Source organism: Mirounga angustirostris, unplaced genomic scaffold (genome assembly GCF_029215605.1).
Source record: "Mirounga angustirostris isolate CCGP_5_RB_7025 unplaced genomic scaffold, mMirAng1.0.hap1 SCAF_4, whole genome shotgun sequence".
NCBI classification, from domain to species: domain Eukaryota; kingdom Metazoa; phylum Chordata; class Mammalia; order Carnivora; family Phocidae; genus Mirounga; species Mirounga angustirostris.
The window spans coordinates 8,127,414-8,155,370 of record NW_026991712.1 but is presented as its reverse complement, the minus strand read 5'-3'; the positions used below and the strand labels follow the sequence as shown (position 1 = coordinate 8,155,370).

The window sequence follows — 27,957 nt, the reverse complement described above, 5'->3', positions numbered from 1 at the left end:
GCATTTTGCTCACATCTCTAACGCAGCCTACATTTTATTCCCCGATACTGCACTGATTTGCGTATACAGCTGCATCCTCTTCCATACTTTAAATTCCCCAAGGAATTTCTATTCTCTGTGCATCCTCCTGAGCTCCTAGAACTATGTCTAGGAAATAGCAGGCCCTCAATAAACGTGTTGAAGGAACATTACTTTTACATTACTCGAATGCTACCTGCATTTATTCCCCTTTGGGGAATACATATCTGCCATTGCCGTACTTCATACCTTGAGAGAAAGCTCAAAGGAGAGGCTCAGGGAAAGCATATCAGGATTCTTGATCTAACTTGAAAAAGCCTGCAGCCACTGTAACATTCCTTTTCCATCTTCCCTGAGAATGTTTGTAACGTCTGTGGACTTTACTCAGGCTTTTAAAGGTTATACGCTTCTCCCAACACCACTTTACTTTCCCAAAGTTTCACTACATCACTGCTGATTGGTGGGGAGGAAGTTCTGCCACCAAACACCCCTGCCTACTAAACAGTCTTCAGAACCTTACAGCTGGAGCTCCCACTGAGCTGAGCAGCTGTAGGTTCATGTGCTAACCTGGGCTTGCCTGGGACCCATGGCCCACTGAGAGCACGGGTTGGGGAGGGGGGCTCCGCTTCCCACGGCTGCTTGAGATGCCTCAGCCTATTGTGAAGGAGTAGTCAACCACGCTGACGAGTGTTGGCCCTGTTCTGAGTTCACAGATAGTAAAGCACCCTCCGAAGTAGGAGCTATTCCTACCCACATGCCATGATAAGGAAACTGAGGCAATGATCCTTCACAGGGTTTGCCCAAGGTCACAGAGCAGGAAGTGGCAGAGCTGGGCTCCCACCAGCATGCCTCCCTTTTCTCAACTGGGAGAACATGGACTCTAGGGTCACATAAAAGTGGTTCCACGCGTGTGACCTCAGTAAATCACCAAACTCTCAGAATGTCATGCACTACGGCACATAAGAAATGTGACCTTAATTTTTTTTTTAATCTCATGAATTTTTTCTAAAGATTTTATTTATTTATTTAAAAGGGGGAGAGTGAGTGAGAGAAAGCACGAGCAGGGGCAGGAGGAGAAGCAGACCCCCTGTTGAGCAGGGAGTCTGACATGGGGCTCGATCCCAGGACTCTGGGATCATGACCTGAGCCGAAGACAGTCGCTTAACCTACTGAGCCACCCAGGCGCCCCATCTCTTGAATTTTTTAATGGAAGCCTAATTTGCAGTCAATGAAATACTCCAATCTTAAGCATATAGTTTGATAGGTTTTGATCAATACAGACCCTCATGTAATGCACACCCCTCTCAAGATGCAGAGAACATCTATCACCCCCAGAAAGTTCTTTGAACCGCTTCTGGGTCAATCCCCACCCCCTCTCCAAGAAGTCCTTATTTTGTCTTCTTTTACCATAGCTTAATTCTTTAATTTGTTATCTTTTGCCTAACTATTTCAAACTCCCATTCTAGGTAGTGTCAGAAACTTTGTCTCAGACAATTTAGGGATTTTCCCAGTCTATTCCCCCGGATTTTATGTACACTGAGAGGTGAAGCTTGTGCCCCATTTCCCCACATTTTGTGAGCTGGTGGGACGTGTTCTCATGGTCACTTGACCACACTAGTCTCTACTGGGAGGTCCCCAGGCACTGGCCCACGTAGGACACTCCTCTCTTCCCTTACCTCCAGCATCAAGACTTCTTTAGCCAGCTACACCTGGGCCCTCCCAGCTACGCCTGGGCCCCCCTGAGGACAAAGGAACCCCGCAGCCCACAGCTGTAGGTCACCTCAACCCCTGCCTCTCGACAGCAAAAAGGGTTATTTCTGCCACCCCTCTTCTTGCCTGAGCCATGAAGGCAGGGGTACAGACCCCCGAGTCACCTGTTCTCAGGGAGCCTGGTGCTACTTCTCTCTCACGCTGCTCATATCCTCCCTAAGTCCTGGGTCTCGGGATCAGACACATCAGGTAACCCAGTGCCCTTTTTCTACCCCTCCCAAACCATCCCTTCCTGGAGGCTGCAAAGGGGTGAGACCTCACAGCAAGGGTCTTGCGCTATCTGGATGTTGTCTATAGGTGGGGACCAGCATGGTTATCAGTGACACCTGGAAGGACAATCTGAAACACTGGACCGACAGGAAGTTTGGAAAGGCCTGAGTCGCAAAGATGGGGAGTGAGTGGACAGCAGTAGTGAAGTCTGGAGAATGGCTCGGATCACTGCTAGCAGTTGGGAGTCAAAAATCAGGGAAAATAGGACAACGTACAAGTTAAGCAGGTGGGGGCAACTGCGTCAAATTCCCTGGACAGAGTTGCACCCAGATCCTTTCAAAGGCTTTAGCAGCTAATGGACTCCAGGTCTTAGTTCCCAAGACAGGGAAGAGGCTACAGGGGAAGGTCCCCGGGCGGGGGAAGCTGGGAGTGAGCTCAACAGAAGTAGCCGGTGTCATAAAGAAGCTGGCTCCAGAGCCACACCAATGAAGAATTGTGACCTTAGGCAACTTACTTCACCTATGTCCTCCTCTGTTTCCTAAACACTAAAATGGGCCCATGTTGGGTAGACAGGGGAAAGTCCTTTCTCTTCACCTCAGGTTTTTAGGAGGAAGAGAGGACCCTAAAGATTCCTGGCTCCCGCTCCCTCCTCCTTCCTTCCCTGCCGTCAGAGGGACAGCGAGTTACCCAGGGGTGGGGGGTGGAGGAGGGGGGTGAAGAACATCTGTTGCTATACAGATTTTGTTCGAGTGGCGCTAACCTATCAAAAGTCCCAAGTACCGCAGGTCCCATCCCTTTTTGGTCCTTATCTCACCAGGATAAGTGAAAGGACATCATCATCCACGCAGCTCCCCTGCAAGCCCCACATGCCCACCAAGTGGGCTTCTCCAAGGACTAACTGGGAGGCAAGAACATGAAGAAGCCCAATGTTGTCGCCCCCTAAGCCTTGTTCTCCAATGCAACATCCATCAGGATTTTAGCGGACCCTCGCTGCTTTGCATTACTGATGGGTCCCCTCAAGCTCCACCAATCATGGTGCCTCCCTTGGACAATCCTGGTGGCAATTACTGCGAGGATATAAAATGTAAAGTGTCTGGAACAGATTACATGCTCAATAAATGTTTGCCGCTGCAATTATGCATGGATATTTCACTTTTTAAAATCACATAAGCTCTCATTCTCTAAGTTTCCTTGTCTGTAAAATGTCATTAATTATTTTGCAGATTAGGTAAAAAAAAAAATAGAGATGTTGGCACTCAGTAATCATTACCTCCCATATCCCAGTTGAAAAGTATTATTCTTATAAATGCCTTTCGAGCATATAAATGCATCCGCAGACAATACAAGAATGTTTTACAAATGCTTGGCTACAGGATAGGTCTCCCAAATTGTATGTGACATGTGAGATAATTGATAATTGCATAGCTGAGATATTATCTGAGATAATTGATATGTTGCATAGCTCTCTCTCAAGGCCCTTGCTGAATGTTCTCTATTCGATAAAGACTTTAGTAGATCATCACCACAGGTCCCGAAGAACCATGTCCTCTCCTATTTTACCCTGTGTATAAATGATCTTTATTTGCATAAAGGTGCAGTGGGATTTGAAGACAAAAAATCTGAACTCTGTCAACGGGACCAGCCAATTACAGACTTCATGCTCTCTGCCTCGGTTGTCTTCGACGTCAAGTGGTTGCAGATAATGCATCTCACAGGGTTGCCCTGAGAAGCGTGCCTGGAGATACACATGACGGTGCCTGGGAAACAAGGATGTGCTATAAAAAGAATGTTGTGTGGAGAGTGAGCCCAGGCTAATGAGACACGGCAGGAGGCCACCTCATCTGTGCGCACGTGAGTTCAAAGGAACTCAAAACTCAAGAAAACTGATGCGATCTGTAGCTGTTTCAAGATATGCAACCAGCTGCCTTCTCCTCGTAAAGTCAATTTGCAAGACATCAGGAGTTTCAGTGACTCCAATTCTGGAATTCATGGCTCTGGAGCTATTGCTGTCATTATTACTATCCTCTTTGGGCTCCCATGATGTGCTGGGGCCGAGGGAAGGGACAGGCAGAAACCACTGCAGCTTCTCCCTTCAAGGGATGGCATCATTCACTTTGAGATGAAATGGTGCTATTGTCTGTGAGAACACCTTGATGTGTCCTTTTGGTGGAGGAAGTCAGGCGCCCTAAGCTGAGTCCAGATGAGAAGAAGGGGAGGCAAAGAGAGAGAAGGTGTGCTTTATATCCCAATGGGAGGACACCGCAGCCTGGGAAGCTAAGGAATGGGAGAAAAGTAGAGTGGGAGCATTAGAGACCCCAACAACGTGGCAGCAGGAGGGGTCATGAGGAGCTAGAGGACCCTGGTGCTGTTCTGTGCCCTCTGATGATAAACTGTACCCCAAAGCCGTTCCTGAAAGCATCTTATAACTAGTAGCTTCCTGAAAGCAGTGCACAGGGCACGCTAAAAGAGAGAGAGTAAGAAGCAGAAGCTAGCCTGGCCCAATGAAGGGAAAGAGGGCCTGCATTCTGGGAGGCAGGTGGGTGCCCAGGCCCCCCCACAATACCCAGGGGAGCCGGAAGTGAGAGAGGTGAGCGGGGATGTGTGAGCCCCTATACTTCACGACTACGGGATCTCAGAAATCCAGGGGCCAAGACCAACTGCATCCTGTGGGGCCTCAGACAGTCATGTTTAAATTTTAAAGGAAGCCATGTTCCCAGAGGATGCATAACTTAAAGCTCTGGGAGGCAGATTTCTGGGCTACACTGAACTGGTTTATCTTCTCTTTAAAACATGAACTGGGGAGGAAGCAGAGAGAAGACTGGAGGCAACCCCCTCATCCTGGTCACAAGGAAGGGGAGATGCTGGGCATCTCAAACAGCTCACGGGCATCTCGAACAGCTCACCAGTGTCCCGAGCAAGGTAATTTGATAGGGTGCAGTAACAGGTTTTGTTTACTGGTTACTTGGTTTACAACTGTTGCGTTTTCAGGAATAGGGAAATCTAAGCGTACTTTACTGCCTAGACTCTGGGCATCTTCTCACTCCTCAGCTTGGGAACTGCAGGGGGAAGCAGGGGGAAGGAACATGGCTGGTTCTACCTCCCTCCCCGCTCCACATTTTCCTCCACTTCATCTCCCCTCTGGGCTCCTCCAGTGTCCAGGAGGAAGGAAAGATAAGAGGAAAGAGGCAAAAACTATCTTTTTTCTTTTTAGCTTGGGTATTGGAGGACATCTTGGTTGCTAAGTGTCCTGTTACAGCAGACGAGCAAGTCCCAGCCCTTTCTGGTGGGAAGACTCGGGGGTGGGGCTTGAGCACCCCCAGCCCACCCTGTGGGGCCACCCTACACGTTTGCCCAGCATCGAGACAATCCCTGCTCTTGCAGACTGTTCCATATTGCTGTGTTGACCTGGTGATCCTCCTAATTGGCTTAGGTTGGGGAACCCTGTTCCCCTCCTCTTTTGGGGTGAGGGAACAACAAATTACCAAGTCTTTGACCTCTCAGAATTGTCTTTGAAGACACCTCCACAGTGGCTCTCCAGCCCTTCCCCCCACACAAGGTGATGATACTCATTGGATGTGCGTGCGCACTTCACAGTGAAATGGGCCCTCAGACCGCATGCGGCACTTGCCATCCATGTGATCTGGGCCAATTTGCTTTATCTCTCAATTCCTTAGTTTCTTAATTCATAAAACGGGGATGAAGCTAATTGTATCTACCCCAGGGGTGATGTAAGGTTAAAACAAGTAAAAGCAGTGTCTGTCCATAATCGTAAATGTTAGCTACTCTTTTTATGATAGTCCTCAGCGGTGGGTTCTTAGGCAAAACTCTGAAGCCCTGGAAAATAACCCCCATAATACCTTGTATCACTCAGATGGCTTCTAGTTCAATCACCTCATCTTCTCATGAGGAAAGACACCCAGTCTTCCCTGATGTTTTCTCCTCCTCTGTGTCCACATTCATGACTTGGATTATATATTTTGGAATGTGATTGCATTTAGTTTACCATTTGATTATAACATGTGTAATCCTTCTCTCTAGAATGGGATGCTGAATAAGACTTTTCTTATTTCCTAGGAATTAAGGCTTGGAGCTGAGAACAAGGAAGCCCTAATTACCCACATTCTAAAGAGGACTGTAAACAATTAGAGTCGGACTTTTCTCCCAGGGCTTGGGAAGGGGTTGAAGGACCTGCTCTATAGCAACCTTCAAGCATCCCACTCTCCTCTCCAGGCTACAGAGGGAGAGAGAAAGGGCAGGAGCAACTGTCCTTGCTGGTTTGGCTGCCCGATAAAATACAGAACATGCAGTTAAACTTGAATTTCAGGTAAACAAATAATTTTTTACTAGAAGCATCTCAAATATCACAAAGGACACACTTATACTAAAAAAAAAACAAACAAACAAAAAAACAACACTAGTCATTTATCTGAAATTCCAACTTACCTGGGTGTCATGTATTTCTGTTTGCCGAATCTGGCAACCTTATAAGTGAGAAGGGCAGTATTTTTGGTCAGAGGGGATCCCGTGCCCTCTGAGATGGCCAGGGTAAAGCCTATCCCCTAGGAAAGCATACACACTCCCCCTCAGAGACCACCAGCTTTGCAGAAATTACTGAGAGCAGATCAAGAGACAGACCAGACCAGGAATGTCTCTTCACCACCATCATATGGTCAGTTGCAAAATAGAATCCCCGCCTCCCCGAGCCCAGAGAGGCTGGACCTAGACAAAGAGGAGAGAGGAAATTTCTTCTCATTTTAGGACAGGGAAGATTATGATCTCCAGTAACACACACACACACACACACAAACACACACACACACACAATGGCAACAAAGGACCAGGAGAAATGAAAGTGCAGATCACATGATCTCATACCCCTTCCCATGTCAGGTTACTTGATACAAAGGCTAAAAATGGATATCAGGTTGAGTTTTAATCTGGAGCCCACTTTTAATGATCAGGAAAGGCCAGAACTTCTGCCTCCGGGGAAGTGGGAGAGAGGTACTTTATCCTATCCCACCCACTAAGTATAACTAAGAACCCTGGATGCTGTACATAAAACAAACAAAAGGAGACCAAACAGTAGAAAGAAGAAGACGGACAAATGAACAAGCCAGGAACCTCATGACCGAGGAACAATACAGTGATGCAGTCCCTGGTTTTTTGGTTTGCCTGTTTGTCTGCCTCACATAGCCTGGGCTGGATACTGGAGAAGCTGGTAACCCAGAATGCCAATAGGCACAGGCAAAAAAAGGAAGAAATAAAAAAGCAGGCCCATGAAAAACCTGCTCTTTTTAGCCAAAGGATCTGAAAAGGGGTCACCTAACAAGGTAACACACTTGCAGACAATGATTTCTCTACTCTCGTCAAACACCACAGGAAAAAAAAACCTGTTGAACCTACTCTCAACCCCACCAACAAAGGCCACAGAGAGAGCACAGACTCCACTCTTGCAGGGTTAGAACCAGGCATGCAGCTCCCCTGCTGGGGTCATGTCAGACAGCTGAGGGGAGAGCCAAGACTTTCCTCAGGACTCAGCAGTGAGCCCCTCTCTCTAAGCCCCCTCCCCTCCTCTGAGGTGTCAATGGGGACCACTTGGGGAGGCTGGACTTCCACTCCACTCAGCAGTAATGAGAAGTTCCTCCCCCTCTGCACTGGGTTGGCATCAGAGAAGACCCAGAAAAGAGTCAGGACTTACTGAGGCTTACTCCACCCATAGAGGGTCCAGAAAGGCCATGAAGGAACAGCAGTGAGGTGTCCTTCCCGCTCTCAGATGAAGTAGTATCAGCAGAGGCCCAGTGGGAGCCAGAATCCCCACACCCTCAGCAGTAGTAAGGAACACCTCCTTCACCCACAGATGCCCATGGGGTCTGAATGGAGAAACCACAGTTCCACCCCCTCTGGCAGTAATGAGGTACTACCACACTTCACCCATCACACTAGTTTCAGAGGCTACTTGCTAACCTAGAAGAAATAAATAACATCCTTAGAAGACTCTTCTGGCATACTATCCAAAATATCCTGGTTTCAACTGAAAATGGTACTTCATTTCGAGAACCAGGAAGATCTCAGACTGAGTGCAAAACAATACAATCAATAGATACCAACCCTGAGGTGAAGATGATGTTTGAATGATCTGACAAGAATGTTACAGCAATCATTATAAAAATGCTTTAATGAGCAGCTGTGAACACACTTGAAACAAATGTAAAAATGGAACACTTCAGCCAAGAAAGAGAAGATATATAAAGGAGCCAAACAAATTCTAGAACTGAAAAGTAAATAATGACTCAAGGAAATTCTCTAGAAAGGCTAAATTCCTTTCTCCAGAAAGGAAATAGTAAAAGAAGGACTCTTGGAACACCTGGAAGAAGATAGAAACACAGAAAGAGCAAAAGTGTCAGCAAATACAACAGACTTTCTCCTCTTGAGTTTTCTAAATTATGTTTGATGTCTCGAGCAAACATTGTAACAGTGCTTGATGTAGTTCTCAATGTATACAGAGGAAATACCTAAGATGATTATATTATAAAGGAGGGAGGATAGAGGGACATAAGGACAGGTAAGATTTCTACATTTCACCCAAACTGGTGAACTGTTGACACCTTCAGATTATGATAAATCATGTATATACAGTGTAACACCTAGGCAAACATTGAAATAACTACACAAAGATACAGACTCAAAAGTATTACAGCTAAATCAAAACTAGAACCCTAAAAAATGTTCAAGAAACCCACAGAGGGTCAAGAAAAAGAAAAGAAGCAAATAAATAAATAAATAAATAGAACAAACAGAAAACAAAAAGTAAAATGGCAAACTTGAAACTTAACATAATAATAATTACATTAAATGTAAAATGTCTAAATATAACAATTAAAATAAAGAGATTAGGAGAGTGGATTAAAAAAGAAACATGACTCAACTATATGCTGCTATGCAAAATCACTTTAAATACAATGATTTACACAGGTTGAAACCAAAAGAATAGAAAAAGATATACCCTGGAAACATTAACAACAAAAGAGCAGAAGTTGCTATATTAACATTACATAAAGTCAAGGAGTTAACAGAGACAGAGAGGGACTTTATACAATGATAAAAGGGTAAGTCCACCAAGAAGACATAACAATCCTAAATGTATGTGCACCAAACAATAAAGATGAAAAATATATGAAGCCAAAGATGATAGAACTGAAAGGTGAAACAGACAAATCCAAAATGATCATTGGAGATTTTAACACCACTCTCTCAACAACTGATGGAACGATTACACAAAAATTAGCAAAGATATAGAAGTCAACAATACCATCAACCAACAGGATACAATCGACATGCATACAAAATTCCAGCTAACACCAGCAGAATCACATTTTTCTTATGTGCCCACAGAATATATATGAAGGTAGAGCATACTGTGGGCTATAAAACAAAATTCAACAAATTTAAATAATTTAAGTCATGCAAATTATGTTTTCTGACAGAAATAGAATCAAGCTAGAAATCAATAAAAGTAAAGTAACAGGAAAATTTTAAACACTGAATTTTCAAACACTGAAAACCAAGCAACCCACTTCTAAATAATCTGTGGATGAAAAAGGAAGTCTCAAGAGAATAAAATACCTTGAATAGGATAAAAGTGAAAATACTACATATAAAAATATATGGGTCTCAGAGCAGTACTGAGAGGAAAATTTATAGCACTGAATGTTTACATTAGTAAAGAGGAAAAATCTCAAATCAATAATCTAAGTTCTCACTCCAAGAAACTTAAAAAAAAAAAAAAAACTCAAAGTAGGCAAAAGGAAGGAAATAACAAAGGGTCAGGATTTATAAAATTTAGAACAAAAAAGCAATGAGCCAATCAATGAACCAGAAAGCTGGTTTCTTTTGATTGACAAACCTCTAGCATGAGTGACAAAGAAAAACAAAGACTCTCAACTACAGAGAACAACCAGGTGGTTGCAGAGGGAGGTGGGTGGGGTGTGGGAGAAATAGGTGAAGGGGATTAAGGAGTGCATTTGTCGTGATAAGCACTGGGTGATGTATGGAAGTGCTGAATCATTACAGCATACACCTGAAACTCACAGAACACCATATGTTAATTACACTTCAATATGGAATGCTGCGAGCAACATGGCGGAGGAGTAGGAGACCTGGATTTCGTCTCCTCTCAGGAATTCAGCTGGATAGGGATCAAACCATTCTGAACACCTACAAACCCAACAGGAGATCGAAGAAAGGAATAGCAACAACTCTCTGAACAGAAAAGCGACCACTTTCTGGAAGGTAGGACGTGTGGAGAAGTGAATCTGAGGCGATATTCGGGAGGATAGACAGCGGGGGAGGGGCCTCCATCGGCCGCTTCTGGCAAGTGATAGAGTGCCGGAGCACAAAATTGGAACATTTATTTATTTATTTTTTTATTCTTATGTTAATCCCCATACATTACATCATTAGCTTTAGATGAAGTGTTCCATGATTCATTGTTTGTGCATAACACCCAGTGCTCCATGCAGAATGTGCCCTCCTCAATACCCACCACCAGGCTAACCCATCCTCGCACCCACCTCCCCTCTAGAACCCTCAGTTTGTTTTTCAGAGTCCATCGTCTCTCATGGTTCGTCTACCCCTCCGATTTCCCCCGCTTCATTCTTCCCCTCCCGCTACCTTCTTCTTCTTCTTTTTTTTTTCTTAACATATATTGCATTATTTGTTTCAGAGGTACAGATCTAAGATTCAACAGTCTTACACAATTCACAGCGCTTACCAGAGCACATACCCTCCCCAGTGTCTATCACCCAGTCACCCTATCCCTCCCACCCCACCCCCCACTCCAACAACCCTCAGTTTGTTTCCTGAGATTAAGAATTCCTCATATCAGTGAGATCATATGATACATGTCTTTCTCTGTTTGACTTATTTCACTCAACATAATACCCTCCAATTCCATCCACGTCGTTGCAAATGGCAAGATCTCATTCCTTTTGATGGCTGCATAATATTCCATTGTATATATATACCACTTCTTCTTTATCCATCCATCTGTCGATGGACATCTTGGCTCTTTCCACAGTTTGGCTATTGTGCACATTGCTGCTATAAACATCGGGGTGCACGTACCCCTTCGGATCCCTACTTTTGTATCTTTGGGGTAAATACCCAGTAGTGCAATTGCTGGATCATATGGTAGCTCTATTTTCAACTTTTTGAGGAACCTCCATACAGTTTTCCAGAGTGGCTGCACCAGCTTGCATTCCCACCAACAGTGCAGGAGGGTTCCCCTTTCTCCGCATCCCCGCCAACATCTGTCGTTTCCTGACTTGTTAATTTTAGCCATTCTGACTGGTGTGAGGTGGTATCTCATTGAGGTTTTGATTTGGATTTCCCTGATGCCGAGCGAAAATCGGACAAACAATGAATAATGGAACACTTCATCTAAAGCTAATGATGTAATGTATGGGGATTAATATAAGAATAAAAAAATAAATAAAAGTTCCGATTTTGTGCTTTAAAAGTCTGCCCCACTGAGGGACGTCACTCTGGTGGCTAAGCGGAGGGTGGAACCCTCCGGGACAGTGTGGTCTCAGGACCCTCGGGGTCACAGAAAGACCGGGGGTGCCTGAGTGTGGCAGAGCTCCCAGGCATCAGAGCAGGGAAGCCGGCTGCAGAGGCGGAGCCCAGGTGCGGGGTCTCAGCTCGGGGTTGCCATAAACCGTGATCCGCGGCACAGTTGGGCCACTGCTCCTCCAGCAGGGACCCAACAAGCAGCAGATCCGGGAGACTCACCTTCCTCCCCCGGGAGGAGCCGCATGGGAGTGCACCGCAGGGATCTGCTGGGTTTGGAGACTCCACCCGGGGTCGGGTGCCAGAGATAGAAACATGCGGTCACAGGCCGGTGAGCACGGAGTGCGGCCAGAGACCGGGGAGACGGGAGTGACTGACAGCTTTTCTCTGGGGGCTCACTGAGGAGCGGGGCCCTGAGTTCTCCGCTCCTCCGGGGCAGAGATTGGGAGGCCGCCATTTTCACTCTCCACCTCCAAAGGTACGGAAAGCTCGCAGGGAACAAAAGCTCCAGAGAGCAAACCCGAGCAGATTACTTAGCCAGGAGGGGGCAAGGGCGGGGCAATTCCGCCTCCGGCAAAGACGTTTGGAAACCACGGCAACAGGCCCCTCCCCCAGAAGATCAGCGAGAACAGCCAGCCAAGACCAAGTTTACCGATCAATGAGAACGGCAGATCTCCAGCGCTAGGGGACTACTGCACATAGAATTCATGGCTTTTTTACCATGATTCTTTAGTCTTTCAAAGTTAATTTTTTTAACTGTCTTTTTTTCTTTTCTTTTTCTTTTTGAATTTTTCTTTTTCCCTTTTTCAACCAACATCTTATCAATCCCTTTTAAAAAAAAAAAAACATTTTTATTTTTCATTTTTAGAGTCCTATTCTATCCCTTCATAGTAGTTACCCGTATTTTTTGGCTTATATATATAAGTTGTTCTCTCTTTAAAATTTTGAGATAGTTTCTTCTAACAGATAAAAATATACCCTAAATCTCTAGTATATGGTATTTTCTATTCCCCTGCCTGATCACATCCTCTCCCTTTTTTTTTCTTTTTCTTTTTTCTTTTTTTAAATCCTCTTCTTTCTTTTTTCAAACAACTTCTTATCAATTCCTTTTATAAAATTTTTTAAAATTTCCATCTTTACAGTCATATTCCATCCCTTCATCATATCAACCCTTATTTTTATACATATATAAGTTTTTCTTTCTTTAAAATTTTGGGAGGCACTTTCTTCTAAAAGACCAAAATACACCCCAAATCTAGTGTGTGGCACTGATCTATATACCAGCCTGATCATATTTGATCACATTCTGAGTTTTTTGTTGTTGTTGTTCTTTTGTTTTGTTTGTTTTTGTTTTTATCTTTATCTTTTTCTTTTTTTTTCTTTTTCTTTTTTCTCTCTTTCCCTTTCTTTTCCCACTGCTTCAGGTCTTTTCTGATTTGTTTAGAGTATATTTTCTGGGGACGTTGTTACTCTGCTAGCATTTTACTCTCTCATTAATCTATCCTCCTCTGCACAAAATGACAAGACGGAAAAAATCACCTCAACAAAAAGAATAAGAGGTAGTACCGACTGCCAGGGACCTACTCAATACGGACATTAGTACGATGTCAGATCTAGAGTTCAGAATCATCACTTTAAAGATACTAGCTGGGCTTGAAAAAAATATGGAAGTTATTAGAGAAACCCTTTCTGGAGAAGTAAAAGAACTAAAATCCAACCAAGTAGAAATCAAAAAGGCTATTAATGAGGTGTAATCAAAAATGGGGGCGCTAACTGCTAGAATAAATGAGGCAGAAGAGAGAATCAGTAATATAGAAGATGAAATGATGGAAAATAAAGAAGCTGAGAAAAAGAGAGAGAAACGACTACTGGATCATGAGGGCAGAATTCGAGATATAAGCGATACCATAAGACGAAACAACATTAGAATAATTGGGATCCCAGAAGAAGAAGAAAGAGAGAGAGGGGCAGAAGGTATAATGGAGCAAATTATAGCAGAGAACTTCCCTAATTTGGGGAAGGAAACAGGCATGAAAATCCAGGAGGCACAGAGAACCCCTCTCAAAATCAATAAAAATAGGTCAACACCCCGACATCTCATAGTAAAACTTACGAGTCTCAGAGACAAAGAGAAAATCCTGAAAGCAGCTCGGGAGAAGAGATATGTAACCTACAAGGGTAGAAACATTAGATTGGCAACAGACCTATCCACAGAGACCTGGCAGGCCAGAAAGGACTGGCAGGATATATTCAGAGCACTAAATGAGAAAAATATGCAGCCAAGAATATTCTATCCAGCTAGGCTGTCATTGAAAATTGAAGGAGAGATAAAAAGCTTCCAGGACAAACAAAAACTAAAGGAATTTGCAAACACAAAACCAGCCCTACAGGAAATCTTGAAAGGGGTCCTCTAAGCAAAGAGAGAGCCTAAAAGCAACATAGACCAGAAAGGAACACAGACAATATACGGTAACAGTCACCTTACAGGCAATACAATGGCACTAAATTCCTATCTTTCAATAGTTACCCTGAATGTAAATGGGCTAAATGCCCCAATCAAAAGACACAGGCTACCAGACAGGATTAAAAAACAAGACCCATCGATATGCTGTCTGCAAGAGACACATTTTAGACCCAAAGACACCCCCAGATTGAAAGTGAGGGGGTGGAAAACCATTTACCATGCTAATGGACACCAAAAGAAAGCTGGGGTGGCAATCCTTCTATCAGACAAATTAGATTTTAAACCAAAGACTGTAATAAGAGATGAGGAAGGACACTATATCATACTTAAAGGATCTATCCAACAAGAAGATCTAACAATTGTATATATCTATGCCCCTAACATGGGAGCAGCCAATTATATAAGACAATTAATAACAAAAGCAAAGAAACACATCGACAACAATACAATAATAGTGGGGGACTTTAACACCCCCCTCACTGAAATGGACAGATCGTCTAAGCAAAAGATCAACAAGGAAATAAAGACTTTAAATGACACCCTGGACCCGATGGACTATACAGACATATTCAGAACATTCCACCCCAAAGCAACGGAATACACATTTTTCTCTAGTGCCCATGGAACATTCTCCAGAATCGATCATATCCTAGGTCATGAATCAGGTCTCAACTGGTACCAAAAGATTGGGATCATTCCCTGCCTATTTTCAGACCACAATGCTTTGAAACTAGAACTCAATCACAAGAGGAAAGTCGGAAAGAACTCAAATACATGGAGGCTAAAGAGCATCCTACTGAAGAATGAATGGGTCAACCAGGAAATTAAAGAAGAATTAAAAAAATACATGGAAACCAATGAAAATGAAAACACAGCTATACAAAATCTTTGGGATGCAGCAAAGGCAGTCCTAAAAGGAAAGTATATAGCAATACAAGCCTTTCTCAAGAAGCAAGAAAGGTCTCAAGTACACAACCTAACGCTCCACCTAAAGGAGCTGGAGAAAGAACAGCAAATAAAGCCTAAACCCAGCAGGAGAAGAGAAATCATAAAGATCAGAGCAAAAATCAATGAAATAGAAACTAAAAGAACAGTAGAACAGATCAACGAAACTAGGAGCTAGTTCTTTGAAAGAACTAACAAGATTGTTAAACCCCTGGCCAGACTGATCAAAAAGAAAAGAGAAATGACCCAAATCAACAAAATCATGAATGAAAGAGGAGAGATCACAACCAACACCAAAGAAATACAAACAATTATAAGAACATATTATGAGCAACTCTATGCCAGCAAATTAGATAACCTGGAAGAAATGGATGCATTCCTAGAGATGTATCAACTACCAAAACTGAACCAGGATGAAATAGAAAACCTGAACAGACCTATAACCACTAAGGAAATTGAAGCAGTCATCAAAAATCTCCCAAAAAACAAAAGCCCAGGGCCAGATGGCTTCCCAGGGGAATTCTACCAAACATTTCAAGAAGAATTAATACCTATTCTTCTGAAACTGTTCCAAAAAATAGAAATGGAAGGAAAACTTCCAAACTCATTTTATGAAGCCAGCACTACCTTGACCCCCAAACCAGACAAAGACCCCATCAAAAAGGAGAATTACAGACCAATATCCCTGATGAACATGGATGCAAAAATTCTCACCAAAATACTAGCCAATAGGATCCAACAGTACATTAAAAGCATTATTCACCATGACCAAGTGGGATTTATCCCTGGGCTGCAAGGTTGGTTCAACATCCGCAAATCAATCAATGTGATACAATACATTAACAAAAGAAAGAACAAGAATCATATGATCCTCTCAATAGATGCAGAAAAAGCATTTGACAAAGTACAGCATCCTTTCTTGATCAAAACTCTTCAGAGTATAGGGATAGAGGGTACATACCTCAATATCATAAAAGCCATCTATGAAAAACCTACAGCGAATATCATTCTCAATGGGGAAAAACTGAGAGCTTTCCCCCTAAGGTCAGGAACGCGGCAGGGATGTCCACTATCACCACTGCTATTCAACATAGTATTGGAAGTCCTAGCCACAGCAATCAGACAACAAAAAGAAATCAAAGGCATCCAGATTGGCAAAGAAGAAGTCAAACTCTCACTCTTTGCAGATAATATGATACTTTATGTGAAAAACCCCAAAGACTCCACCCCAAAACTGCTAGAACTCATACAGGAATTCAGTAAAGTGGCAGGATATAAAATCAATGCACAGAAGTCAGTGGCATTCCTATACACCAACAACAAGACAGAAGAAAGAGAAATTAAGGAGTCGATCCCATTTACAATTGCACCCAAAACCATAAGATACCTAGGAATAAATCTAACCAAAGAGACAAAGGATGTGTACTCAGAAAACTATAAAATACTCATAAAAGAAATTGAGGAAGACACAAAGAAATGGAAAAACGTTCCATGCTCATGGATTGGAAGAACAAATATTGTGAAGATGTCAATGCTACCTAGAGCAATCTGCACATTCAATGCAATCCCCATCAAAATACCATCCACTTTTTTCAAAGAAATGGAATAAATAATCCTAAAATTTGTATGGAACCAGAAAAGACCCTGCATAGCCAGAGGAATGTTGAAAAAGAAAAGCAAAGCTGGCAGCATCACAATTCCGGACTTCCAGCTCTATTACAAAGCTGTCATCATCAAGACAGCATGGTACTGGCACAAAAACAGACACATAGATCAATGGAACAGAATAGAGAGCCCAGAAATGGACCCTCAACTCTATGGTCAACTCATCTTTGACAAAGCAGGAAAGAATGTCCAATGGAACAAAGACAGTCTCTTCAACAAATGGTGTTGGGAAAATTGGATAGCCACATGCAGAAGAATGGAACTGGACCCTTTCCTTACACCACACACAAAAATAGACTCCAAGTGGTTGAAAGACCTCAATGTGAGACAGGAGTCCATCAAAATCCTAAAGGAGAACACAGACAGCAACCTCTTTGACCTCAGCCGAAGCAACTTCTTCCTAGAAACATCGCCAAAGGCAAGGGAAGCAAGGGCAAAAATGAACTATTGGGACTTCATCAAGATAAAAAGCTTTTGCAAAGCAAACAGTCAATAAAACCAAAAGACAACCGACAGAATGGGAGAAGATAATTGCAAATGACATATCAGATAAAAGGTTAGTATCCAAAATCTATAAAGAACTCATCAAACTCAACACCCAAAGAACAAAGAATCCAATCAAGAAATGGGCAGAAGACATGAACAGACATTTTTCCAAAGAAGACATCCAAATGGCCAACAGACACATGAAAAAGTGCTCAACATCGCTTGGCATCAGGGAAATCCAAATCAAAACCTCAATGAGATACCACCTCACACCAGTCAGAATGGCTAAAATTAACAAGTCAGGAAACGACAGATGTTGGCGGGGATGCGGAGAAAGGGGAACCCTCCTGCACTGTTGGTGGGAATGCAAGCTGGTGCAGCCACTCTGGAAAACTGTATGGAGGTTCCTCAAAAAGTTGAAAATAGAGCTACCATATGATCCAGCAATTGCACTACTGGGTATTTACCCCAAAGATACAAAAGTAGGGATCCGAAGGGGTACGTGCACCCCGATGTTTATAGCAGCAATGTGCACAATAGCCAAACTGTGGAAAGAGCCAAGATGTCCATCGACAGATGGATGGATAAAGAAGAAGTGGTATATATATACAATGGAATATTATGCAGCCATCAAAAGGAATGAGATCTTGCCATTTGCAACGACGTGGATGGAATTGGAGGGTATTATGTTGAGTGAAATAAGTCAAACAGAGAAAGACATGTATCATATGATCTCACTGATATGAGGAATTCTTAATCTCAGGAAACAAACTGAGGGTTGTTGGAGTGGGGGGTGGGGTGGGAGGGATAGGGTGACTGGGTGATAGACACTGGGGAGGGTATGTGCTCTGGTAAGCGCTGTGAATTGTGCAAGACTGTTGAATCTCAGATCTGTACCTCTGAAACAAATAATGCAATATATGTTAAGAAAAAAAAAAGAAGAAGAAGAAGGTAGCGGGAGGGGAAGAATGAAGCGGGGGAAATCGGAGGGGTAGACGAACCATGAGAGACGATGGACTCTGAAAAACAAACTGAGGGTTCTAGAGGGGAAGGGGGTGGGAGGATGGGTTAGCCTGGTGGTGGGTATTGAGGAGGACACATTCTGCATGGAGCACTGGGTGTATGCACCAACAATGAATCATGGTACACTTCATCTAAAACTAATGATGTAATGTATGGGGATTAACATAAGAATAAAAATAAATAAATAAATAAATAATTACACTTCAATATAATAAATAAATAAACACATGGGAGAAACAAGAAAAAAGAGAGAGAAGACACAATATATTAATATCGGGAATAAAAGAAGGATATTACTATAGACCCTGCAGACAACAAAAGGTAAGAAAATACTATGAACTCTGCTCAATCCAATTTGACAACGTAGACGAAATATGACTCAAAAAGCACAAACTAACCCATCTTACCCAACATGAAATAGATAATTTGAATAGCCTATTTTTTTATTAGTTTCAGAGGTAGAATTCAGGGATTTATCAGTTGCATAGCCCTATAACTATTAAGGAAGTTGAATTCAAACTACTGAGAAGAAATGCTCAGGCCTAGATCTTTTACTAAAAGAAATTTACCAAATGTTTCAAGAAGAATTAACCCCAATTCTACACAATCCCTCCCAGAAAAAATAGAAAAGAAGGGAACTTGTGCCAACTTGTTTTAGGAAACCAGTATAACCTTCACACCCAAACCAGACAAAGATATCATTAGAAGAAAAGATCACAGGCCAATATCCCTTAGGTATATAGATATATAAATCCTTAACAAAATGTTAGTAAATTGAATCCACGGGCTTTTACATAATTCAACACCCATTCGTGATATAAAACAAAAACTCTCACAAAGTATAGAAAAGAAGTTCCTCAACTTGATAAAGAGGGTCTACCAAAAAAATTGACAGCTAATCTACTACTTCATAGTGTAAGATGAGATGCTTGAAGATGGCTTATCTAATAGCGCTACCGTGTCAATGATCAATACATGATTTTTCTTCATCTTATCTCCACCACCCAGACCCTATCCACGTCTCCATTTCTCTTCAACATTTGGAAAACACTTATTCATTCAATAAATAGATACTGCAGACCTGTGCTAGGCTCTAGGGACTCAGGGTTGAACAAATGAGACACTGTAATTCTCAGTTGGGCAGAGGAGAGCAGAACTGGATCATCCATGGAGCTTTGACTCAAACTACCTCCCTCTCTTCCTCCCACTGGGCCAGCCACAGATTTTACTAAAATACCTTCCCTCGGGAAGTTTTCCATTCCCATTAAAATCACCAGGTGCTGGGGCGCCTGGGTGGCTCAGTCGTTAAGTGTCTGCCTTCGGCTCAGTTGTTAAGTGTCTGCCTTCAGCTCAGGGTCCTGGGATCAAGCCCCGCGTCAGGCTCCCTGCTCCGCGGGAAGCCTGCTTCTCCCCCTCCCACTCCCCCTGCTTGTGTTCCCTCTCTCGCTGTGTCTCTCTCTGTCAAATGAATAAATAAAATCTTTACAAAATTAAAAAAGTAAAAATAAGTAAAATAAAATCACCAGGTGCTGATGGAGCCTTATCTTATTCCTCGGGTACGTGTTGCAGAGAAGCAGTCTGAGGACTTCTGATGTATGCAGGTGTTACGAGAGGATGAAAGATGTCTCAGTGTAACTGACACTTGCTGAGAGCCTACTGTGTCCCAACGGTTGTAGGCTAGTGCCCACAGCTCAAAGATTTCAAGATAGATTCGGTCCCCATTAAGATCAGAGTTGGACAAAAGCAGACAAACCTGTAAATGAAAAGGACAGAAGGATGACAGGGCAAAACCTGAAAGAGTAGGCATGAGGGGACCATTTGGATGAGTGTGCTTATTTTTATTGTGCAGGGTGGGGTGTGGTTGGAAAGTTGCCCAGCTTAAATGTATCTTAAAATATGGGAAAACCTTTTCCCAGTCCTGCCATCTTTCTGAGCCTGCTGTCACTGTCCTCATTGAATTTGTAATTTCTGGTACTTGAAGATAACACAGGTATGGATTATTATGTCACCATGAATAACCAAAAGGAAAAGGAAAAGCTAATTATTTCCCAGAACTATATATGCAACACACACATGATATAAGACCGCTCTGGAAAAAATGTCATAATAATAAAAGATATAATTTGTCGAGTCCTTACTGTGTGCCAGGTGCTGTACAGAGCATATTATAGCCACGATCGTATCTCCTTCTCACACCACTACTGTAAAGAGATCATTATTTCCCCTACTTACTAGGCAGGAAACCAAAGCTCAAAGAGACCATACAAATTTCTCAATGCTACATAGATTGTAAACAGGAGTGCCAGGATTCCAATCCAGTCTACAGTTGTGGATTTGATGGGGTCAAAAAATAACATCCCTCAAGTTCAAACCAACTGACATATGGTCATATGGAGTCAGGCAGATGGAAATCACAATGTCAGCTTTATCACCAGAGAAAATTAGGCAGGAGGACATGGCTAAACTGTATGATCAAACAAGCCTAATGATACTCCTCTGAACTGAAGCTTCCCTCCCCCCAAACACAGGCCCTTACTGCACAATGCACTTTACTAAAGCGTGCCCATTGGGATGCTTTCTCTTTACAGGTGTACCCATGGAAAGGAGAGATAAGACCAGGGTCCCTCAACCCAGTGTTCGGTGAGTAAGGGCCACTGGGACCAGCAGAACTGCCTTAGGGAAGGCTTCTTTTTTTTTTTTTTTCTTAATTAACGTATAGTGTATTATTAGTTTCAGAGGTAGAACTTATTGATTCATCAGTTGCATATAACACCCAGTGCTCATTCTATCAAAGACTTCTAAAAGCAAAAGGAAGGAGGGAGAAACAAATGATCCCTAACATGCCCTACGCTGGGCTCTCTTAATCCATTCAGGTTTGATTTTCAATCTTACCCCTACCAGGAGTGAAGCTATGCCCTTCAAGGGAAGACCTCACCTCCAACATCAGCCACTGTTCCACGGAGCAGCCCTCTGGAACTACAGATGTGTAGTTTTGATTTTGCCCCCAAAAGGTTCTGAAATAGTATGAGCAATCCATTCATTACAGAACTTGAAAAACTTTGCACGTAAACTGAAAATATACCCCTAATGCTCTGCCTTCCCTTTAATTGCATTCAGGCAAATTGTCCAGTAGAGCTTACTGGAGGTTCTGTGATACGATTTAAGAGTATCGGGAAGATGCTCTGATAACTTAAAACCAATCACCTAGAAATGTCCTAAAGTTGAATAAAACCACTTCCATTATCATATTTGCAAAAAAAGACTAAACTCCCAAGATAAAATCCTTTGCAATATAAATCTGAAGAAATAATGTCTAAAGGAATTAAAAGCCCAAATCAAATTATCTTGCCTTTTTTAGCTAACAGTCTCTAGACTATGGCAAAGCTGCCCATTAGAGATTCAAACTCCCCTTTCATAATATATTGTTATTATTTGGAAGTGGTTGCCAATTACACTGCCCAGGCTCCCCTTCATCTAAATGTGGCCAAATAATTGAGTTCTGGCCAATGAAATAGGGACAGAAGTGATATGTGCCCCCGCTTCCAGGCCAGGCTCACAAAAGCCTGGGCATGATCTTCCATTGTCTCTCTCACTTCTCCCCTCTACCTGCTGGGGACTGACCCAAGTTACCCAAGTCTCCTTCAACCTGGGCTCCCCCCATGCCTGTATGGAGCAGCCCCTACATCACCACCACAAATAGTATTTCATGTCAAAAGTCTAGGGTTTGCTTGTTATAGCAACTAACATTAACTTGATCAAGAGAAAGTGAAAAGAATCTAAAGTCTCACTTCTGCTATATTATGCTCAATCTCAGACTAGATATTCATTCAGAAGTGGAGGTAGCATTGAGTCCCCTTTGGGAGTTCAGCCTGGGCTGTTCATTAATGGATCTGCTCATTCAAGACCATAACAAAAAAATCTCACTGAGCTTCATGAATCAAGAGTCCAAACTGTTAACTGAATGCATAGGGTTGTCACAGTCTGGGCCCCACACCCATGAAATTTAGAAAATAAGTATATCCCCAGTTTTAGGGCAGTTTTGCCAAGCAAAATGATGTTTCCAGAACCTAAGAACCATAGCCAACGAAGAGGAAAGAGATAAAGCGAGGAGAAAAGGGGATCCTTTCTCGATTCATCCTGGCCAGGTTGTTGCTCAGTCTTATGATAGGCTGTCCAGGGATCCTGACCTATGACACAAAACACAACTGGGAGTGATCTCCCTGGTTCCATAATGAACCATGTTAGGGCACCATTTGCCATCTCAGGGAGGGATCCACCTATGCTCACTTTTTCGCCTTCCAGAGAGTAGCACTGGAGAGATTGTTGATTATTTAGCAAAGTTTCAAATTTTACAATGGTGGCATCCCTAGTCTGCAGATCTTACTGGAGGTGCCTTTCCTTCCCCTCTTACATCTTCAGAAAACTGAAGCTCTGTTCCCCCTCTGAGCTGTGTCTGGCATCCCTAGTGTAGAACTGAATAAGCACTCCAACTTACTGTTGTAAAATCACCTCCACAGTCTCTTGTGAGCAGCCCTCTGCTCTGTGTCCCAATGATTGTTGGCTTTCTTCCTGGTTGGAATTATCTGGATCTGAGATACCAACTTCTTAGCGTATTTTTTTCCTCCAGTTCCCATGTTTGTTCCCACTGAGGGATCATCTTCAATGGATTTCTGAGCAGAGACTGCTATTGATGTTGCTGAAGCCCATGGTCCCAAGGGCATAGGGACAATACCTACCTCTGCCCGCCACCCTCAAGATGTTGTATCTCCTCAGCTTGTCAAAGTCTCTAGTCTTGGACAACCATTCTTTCTTCTATATCTTCTTTTATTTCCTTTCTACTTGGATATACTGATATTAATTAATTTCCATCTGCCATCCGCCTACTGTTCTGTGAGGATGCAGCTGGGTTTCTAGACGTTTCCCCTGCCTCATTCATTGGCCCTTTCCCCTCTCTAGCAAATGGAAGCTAACATTTGTACCTGAATTACATGTCTCCCTTCCTTACGCTTCTCCAAGGTTTCAGGTGCTATGATGTATAGATTTCCAGAGCATTTCCTCTCAAAAACAACACTAACCCTTATCCCCTCCCCATTTTGCTTTGAACCGATCTTTCCAAAAGGCACAGGTGGCAACGGGGGAGAGACATCATCCCATCTTTCACTGATGCGCCTACTTTGGTCTGTTGCATTGGCAACCTTCAAGCACTTCAGCACATTGGCATAACTGCCGTGGACAGCTGGGCATCAGCACACATCTCCGCGGCACCCTGGAGCTGATACCAGCCAGCGTGGTGCTCTCACTTCCTCCGTTATCCTTGCCAGCTCTGAGAAAGTGTCAAGCCTTGCCAGCAGCTGTTTAATGCCTGTAGACATGTAGGCTGGATTTGTTAGCTTCTTATCAGCTTACAAATGACTTCGACAAATTTTCTTCTTTGATTTTCTTTTTCCTTTTGCAGGAATGTTTGGATTCCGAGTGCATAGTCTTGTTTATATACCAATTAAAGCAGGAAGCAATTATCATCAATTACCATGTGAGACTAGCTACTGTCTTGTAATTACTGTGTTAATTGACATTAAGTTTAGATAGAAATTATTGTTGCCTCCTTCCAACTAAAACCAAAGAACAGCATGTCAGGAGTGAAAGAAAGAAGATCTACAAATATAATCTTCTCCTATAAGAAAATCTGTCTAGAGAACATTTCCTTAAATGTTTGTGTATTTCTCATTTCTTAAGTCATTCCTTCATTCGAAAACTTATTATGATGATGTGGTTGACAGCCTCCAAAATGGTCCCAAATGACCCATGTCTCCTGGCTTTCAAGCCCTCAAATAGACTTCTCCCACATTAAATAGAACTGGCCCAGATAACCATAGGGTATTGTTGAAATGGTTCTGCATGACTCCCATGATTAGGACAATGAAAAAGATTGCAACTGCCACCTTGCTCTCTTGGATTGTTCACTCTGTGAGAAGTCAGCCCCATGTCATGAGGACACTCAAGCAGCTCTATGAAGAGATCAACATTATAGGGAACTGAGGCCTCCTACCAATGACCAATACCAAGGTGCCAATCAGATGAGTGAACCACAGTAGAAGTGAACCCAGTCCAGTCCCAGCCAAGTCTTCAAAGAACTACAGCCCCAACCTACATCTTACTTGCAACCTCACCAGAACCACCCAGCTAAGTTGCTTCCAAATGGCTGACTCACAGAAACTATAAGATATCATTAATATTTATTATTGTTTAAATCACAAAATTTTGAGATAATTTGTTATGCAGCAGTAGATAATCGATATAGACGGTGATTATGATTTTGATGGCTGTGATGGTAATCCTAACTCTAACTCCCTGGGAAAAGATAAAGTCAGACATAGAATTCTCCCTGTAAAAGTGTGACAACTTGAATTAAAAAATAATCACAAGGCAAACAAGTTGGAGATAAATGGCATTGCTTATTCAGATTCTGATTTGTAGGTGCATCCTTAGTGACGAAGGCAGAGTAAGTACCCTGATTCTTTGATCCCAAGACTTAAAAAAGTAATTTATCTCCTAACTAAGGAGAGGGAAGCAAAGTTCTTGGAAAGAAGAACTACAACAAGGTTCTTTTGTCACTCATATAGCTTTTCTGTGGTGTATTTCCTAGCATTCAGTGTAAAAACAGAGAAGAGGGTCTGCCTTACTATCAAGTTGCTTTATTACAGAGCTGTCTTTAGCCATCTGAAATGTAAACCTCTGTGTTTGTACAGATGTTAAACTTTGGAAAGCATGTTTTAGATAATCACATAAAGTGATAAAACATAACTCTCAGAGAAGACATAGTTTTTATAAATCACTCCTTTTTAAATTACTTCCAATCTAATTCAAGTTAACTTAGGATAAACTTATTTTGTTTTGCTTTCCCACCTAATACTAAAACTGGTGTTTAACACACACAGTTTACAAAAAATCACTCAGTACAAATCTGGCCTTTTAAACTGACCTTTATAATTTTCTGCATTCTTTTTTCAGCAGTTCACAAAAAAGGCTTGATTTCAGTGATAATCCTTCTCATTGTTTCTAAATAAATAACACAATATCAAGTCTTCTCTACACATGAGGATAGTACTTTGGGGTTTACAGAGCAGCTTCTTACACACCATCTCAGTTGTAGGATACTGACAACAATGACATCAACTGAGTTATGTACATTGGTGTTCATTTTACATCAAGGAAACAGAAGGCCTGAGCAGCATGGCAACTTCTCCCAAATCACAAACCTAGAAAGGTCGGAGCTAGAATGGAAAGCCAAGCTTAGTAAGTTTCTGGTTTATCCTCTGGAACAACAGTCTTTAATTTAGTTTTCCAGATAGTCATAAAGACCACGTTTGCAGAACACTTGGTATAAAGTAATACTGCATGAATGATAACTCTCTCCCCAACCCCCTCCACAGCTCACCTGCATGCTGTGTGAATATCCAGGAGGATGTGTTTGCTTTAATAACCCTTACTTGTAACACTCTTTGTAAAGAATCCATTCAGTATGTTCATCAGGGACTCATATAAAAGTAGGCCATGTATGGGAGTCAATGGACAGAGCATCTTTACTCAGTTAGCCTTCTAAAATGTGCACACCCAAAGCTGCCGTAGTGATGACCATTAATGTTGCAATATAAAGATGCACTTGGGGTCCTATCAAGGTTTGCTTAATAATCTCTCCTGACTAAATGTATTCTGCTGCCTACACTTTTGTAGCTTCTGTCCTCATTTGCTGTGTGAAGGTCAGATTCTTATTTCTACTTTAATGCTGCTCATTCATTAACCATTTTATGCAGCAAACACCCTCAGTTCTATATGCCAACAGAGGGACATCACCATATAGATTATGACAGAGGGTCCTAAATTTGGGGAAGATCTTTGTAATCAACTAAGTCTATATTAGACAAGTATGAAATCTTTCTGAGCCTATGAAATGGAAGTTGTAGCACCTAACTAACTAGCTCACAAGACTGTTGAGAGGAAAAATAAGAAAATATAAGTGAAAATTCTGTGTGAATTATAAAATGTAGCCAATAGCCAATGTGTGTTTGCGAAGGAGATGAATGGGAATAAGACCAAATAAATAAATTATCACATAAGCATGTGCCTTCCCTGCTGAAGTTTTTTTTTTAGGGCTGAGCCTGGTCTCTGGAAGAAATCTTAACTCAGTAGGTCCATGCCAGATTGGTGCCCTCTCTGCTCATTCTTGTGTCCTTTTTTGTGTATGTGTGGTAAGAACGCTTATCATGAAATTGATCTTGACTCAATTTTAAGTGCACAATACCATGTTGTTAACTCTATGGACCGTGTTGTACAGCAGATCTCTACAACTTATTCTTCTTGTATAGATGAAACTTTATTCTGCTTCAACAACAGCTTCCCATTATTTTCCCCCTCCTCCAGCCCCTGGCAACCCCCCTTCTATTCCCTTCCATTCCATACATTTGACCATGTTAGATACCTCATCTCAGTGGATCATTCAATATTTGTTCTTCTGAGACCGGCTTATTTCACTCAACCAAATGTCCTCAATTTCATCCATATTATTACAAATGGTAGCATTTCCGGGCACCTGGGTGGCTCAGTTGGTTAAGCGACTGCCTTCGGCTCAGGTCATGATCTTGGAGTCCCAGGATCGAGTCCCGCATCAGGCTCCCTGCTCAGCAGGGAGTCTGCTTCTCCCTCTGACCCTCCCCCCTCTCATGCTCTCTCTCTCATTCTCTCTCTCAAATAAATAAATAAAATCTTTAAAAAAAAAAAAAAACAAATGGTAGCATTTCCTTCTTTTTTTTTTTTTTTTAAGATTTTATTTATTTATTTGACAGAGAGATAGAGAGAGAGCACAAGTAGGCAGAGAGGCAGGCAGAGGGAGAGGGAGAAGCAGACTCTCCACCGAGCAGGGAGCCCAATGTGGGGCTCGATCCCAGGACCCTGGGATCATGACCTGAGCCGAAGGCAGCCGCCCAACCGACTGAGCCACCCAGGTGCCCCAAGCATTTCCTTCTTTTTTTAAGGCAGAATAATATTCTACTGTATGTACAGAACCCATTTCCTTTATCCATTCATTTGCTGATGGACATTTAGGTTGTTTCCGTGTCTTGACTATTATGAATACTGCTGCAATAAACAGAAAGTGCAGATATCTTTGAGATACTGATTTCAATTATTTTGAACATATACTCAGAAGTGGGGCTGCTTGACACATGGTAATTTTATTTTTAATTTTTTGAGGAAACTCCATATTGTCTCCCCTAATGGTTTCACCAATACAGATTCCCACCCACAGTGTACAAGGAAGGGTTCCCTTGTCTCATCCTTGCAAACACTGGTTATCTTTTGTTTTTGTTTTTATAATAACCATCATTACTGTTATGAGGAGATATCTCACTGTGGTTTTGATCTGTGTTTCCCTGATGATGAGTGATGCTGGGCACCTTTTTATATACCTGGTGGTCATTCTTAGGTCTTCTTTGGAGAAATGACTGTTCAAGCTCTTTGCCCATTTTTTTTAAAGATTTTATTTATTTATTTGACAGAGAGAGAGAGTGAGAGCAGGAACACAAGCAGGGGGAGTGGGAGAGGGAGAAGCAGGCTTCCCACCGCGCAGGGAGCCCAATGTGGGGCTCGATCCCAGCACACTGGGATCATGACCTGAGCCAAAGGCAGACGCTTAATGACTGAGCCACCCAGGTGCCCCTCTTTGCCCATTTTTTAATTAGGTTATTTGTTTTTGCTTTTTGGTTGTTGCTGTTGAGTTGTAGGGATTTCTTGTACATTTTAGGTATTAGCCTCTT

General features: G+C 42.4%; 2 long non-coding RNA genes across 2 annotated transcripts in view; both read right to left on the bottom strand.

The window, feature by feature from the left end:
• LOC135363955 (uncharacterized) overlaps positions 1–27,957 on the bottom strand; it is a 158,434-nt gene that overhangs the window by 13,229 nt on the left and 117,248 nt on the right. The gene's annotated exons all lie outside the window — the stretch shown is intronic.
• The window catches only part of LOC123860476 (uncharacterized), a 70,980-nt gene continuing 50,474 nt past the window's right edge, over positions 7,452–27,957 (bottom strand). Inside the window, exons 2-3 of the long non-coding RNA XR_006794683.1 lie at positions 19,672–19,901; positions 7,452–7,501 (exon numbers count right to left, since the gene is read on the bottom strand). This is a non-coding gene — a long non-coding RNA (uncharacterized LOC123860476). The remainder of the gene's footprint in view (positions 7,502–19,671; positions 19,902–27,957) is intronic.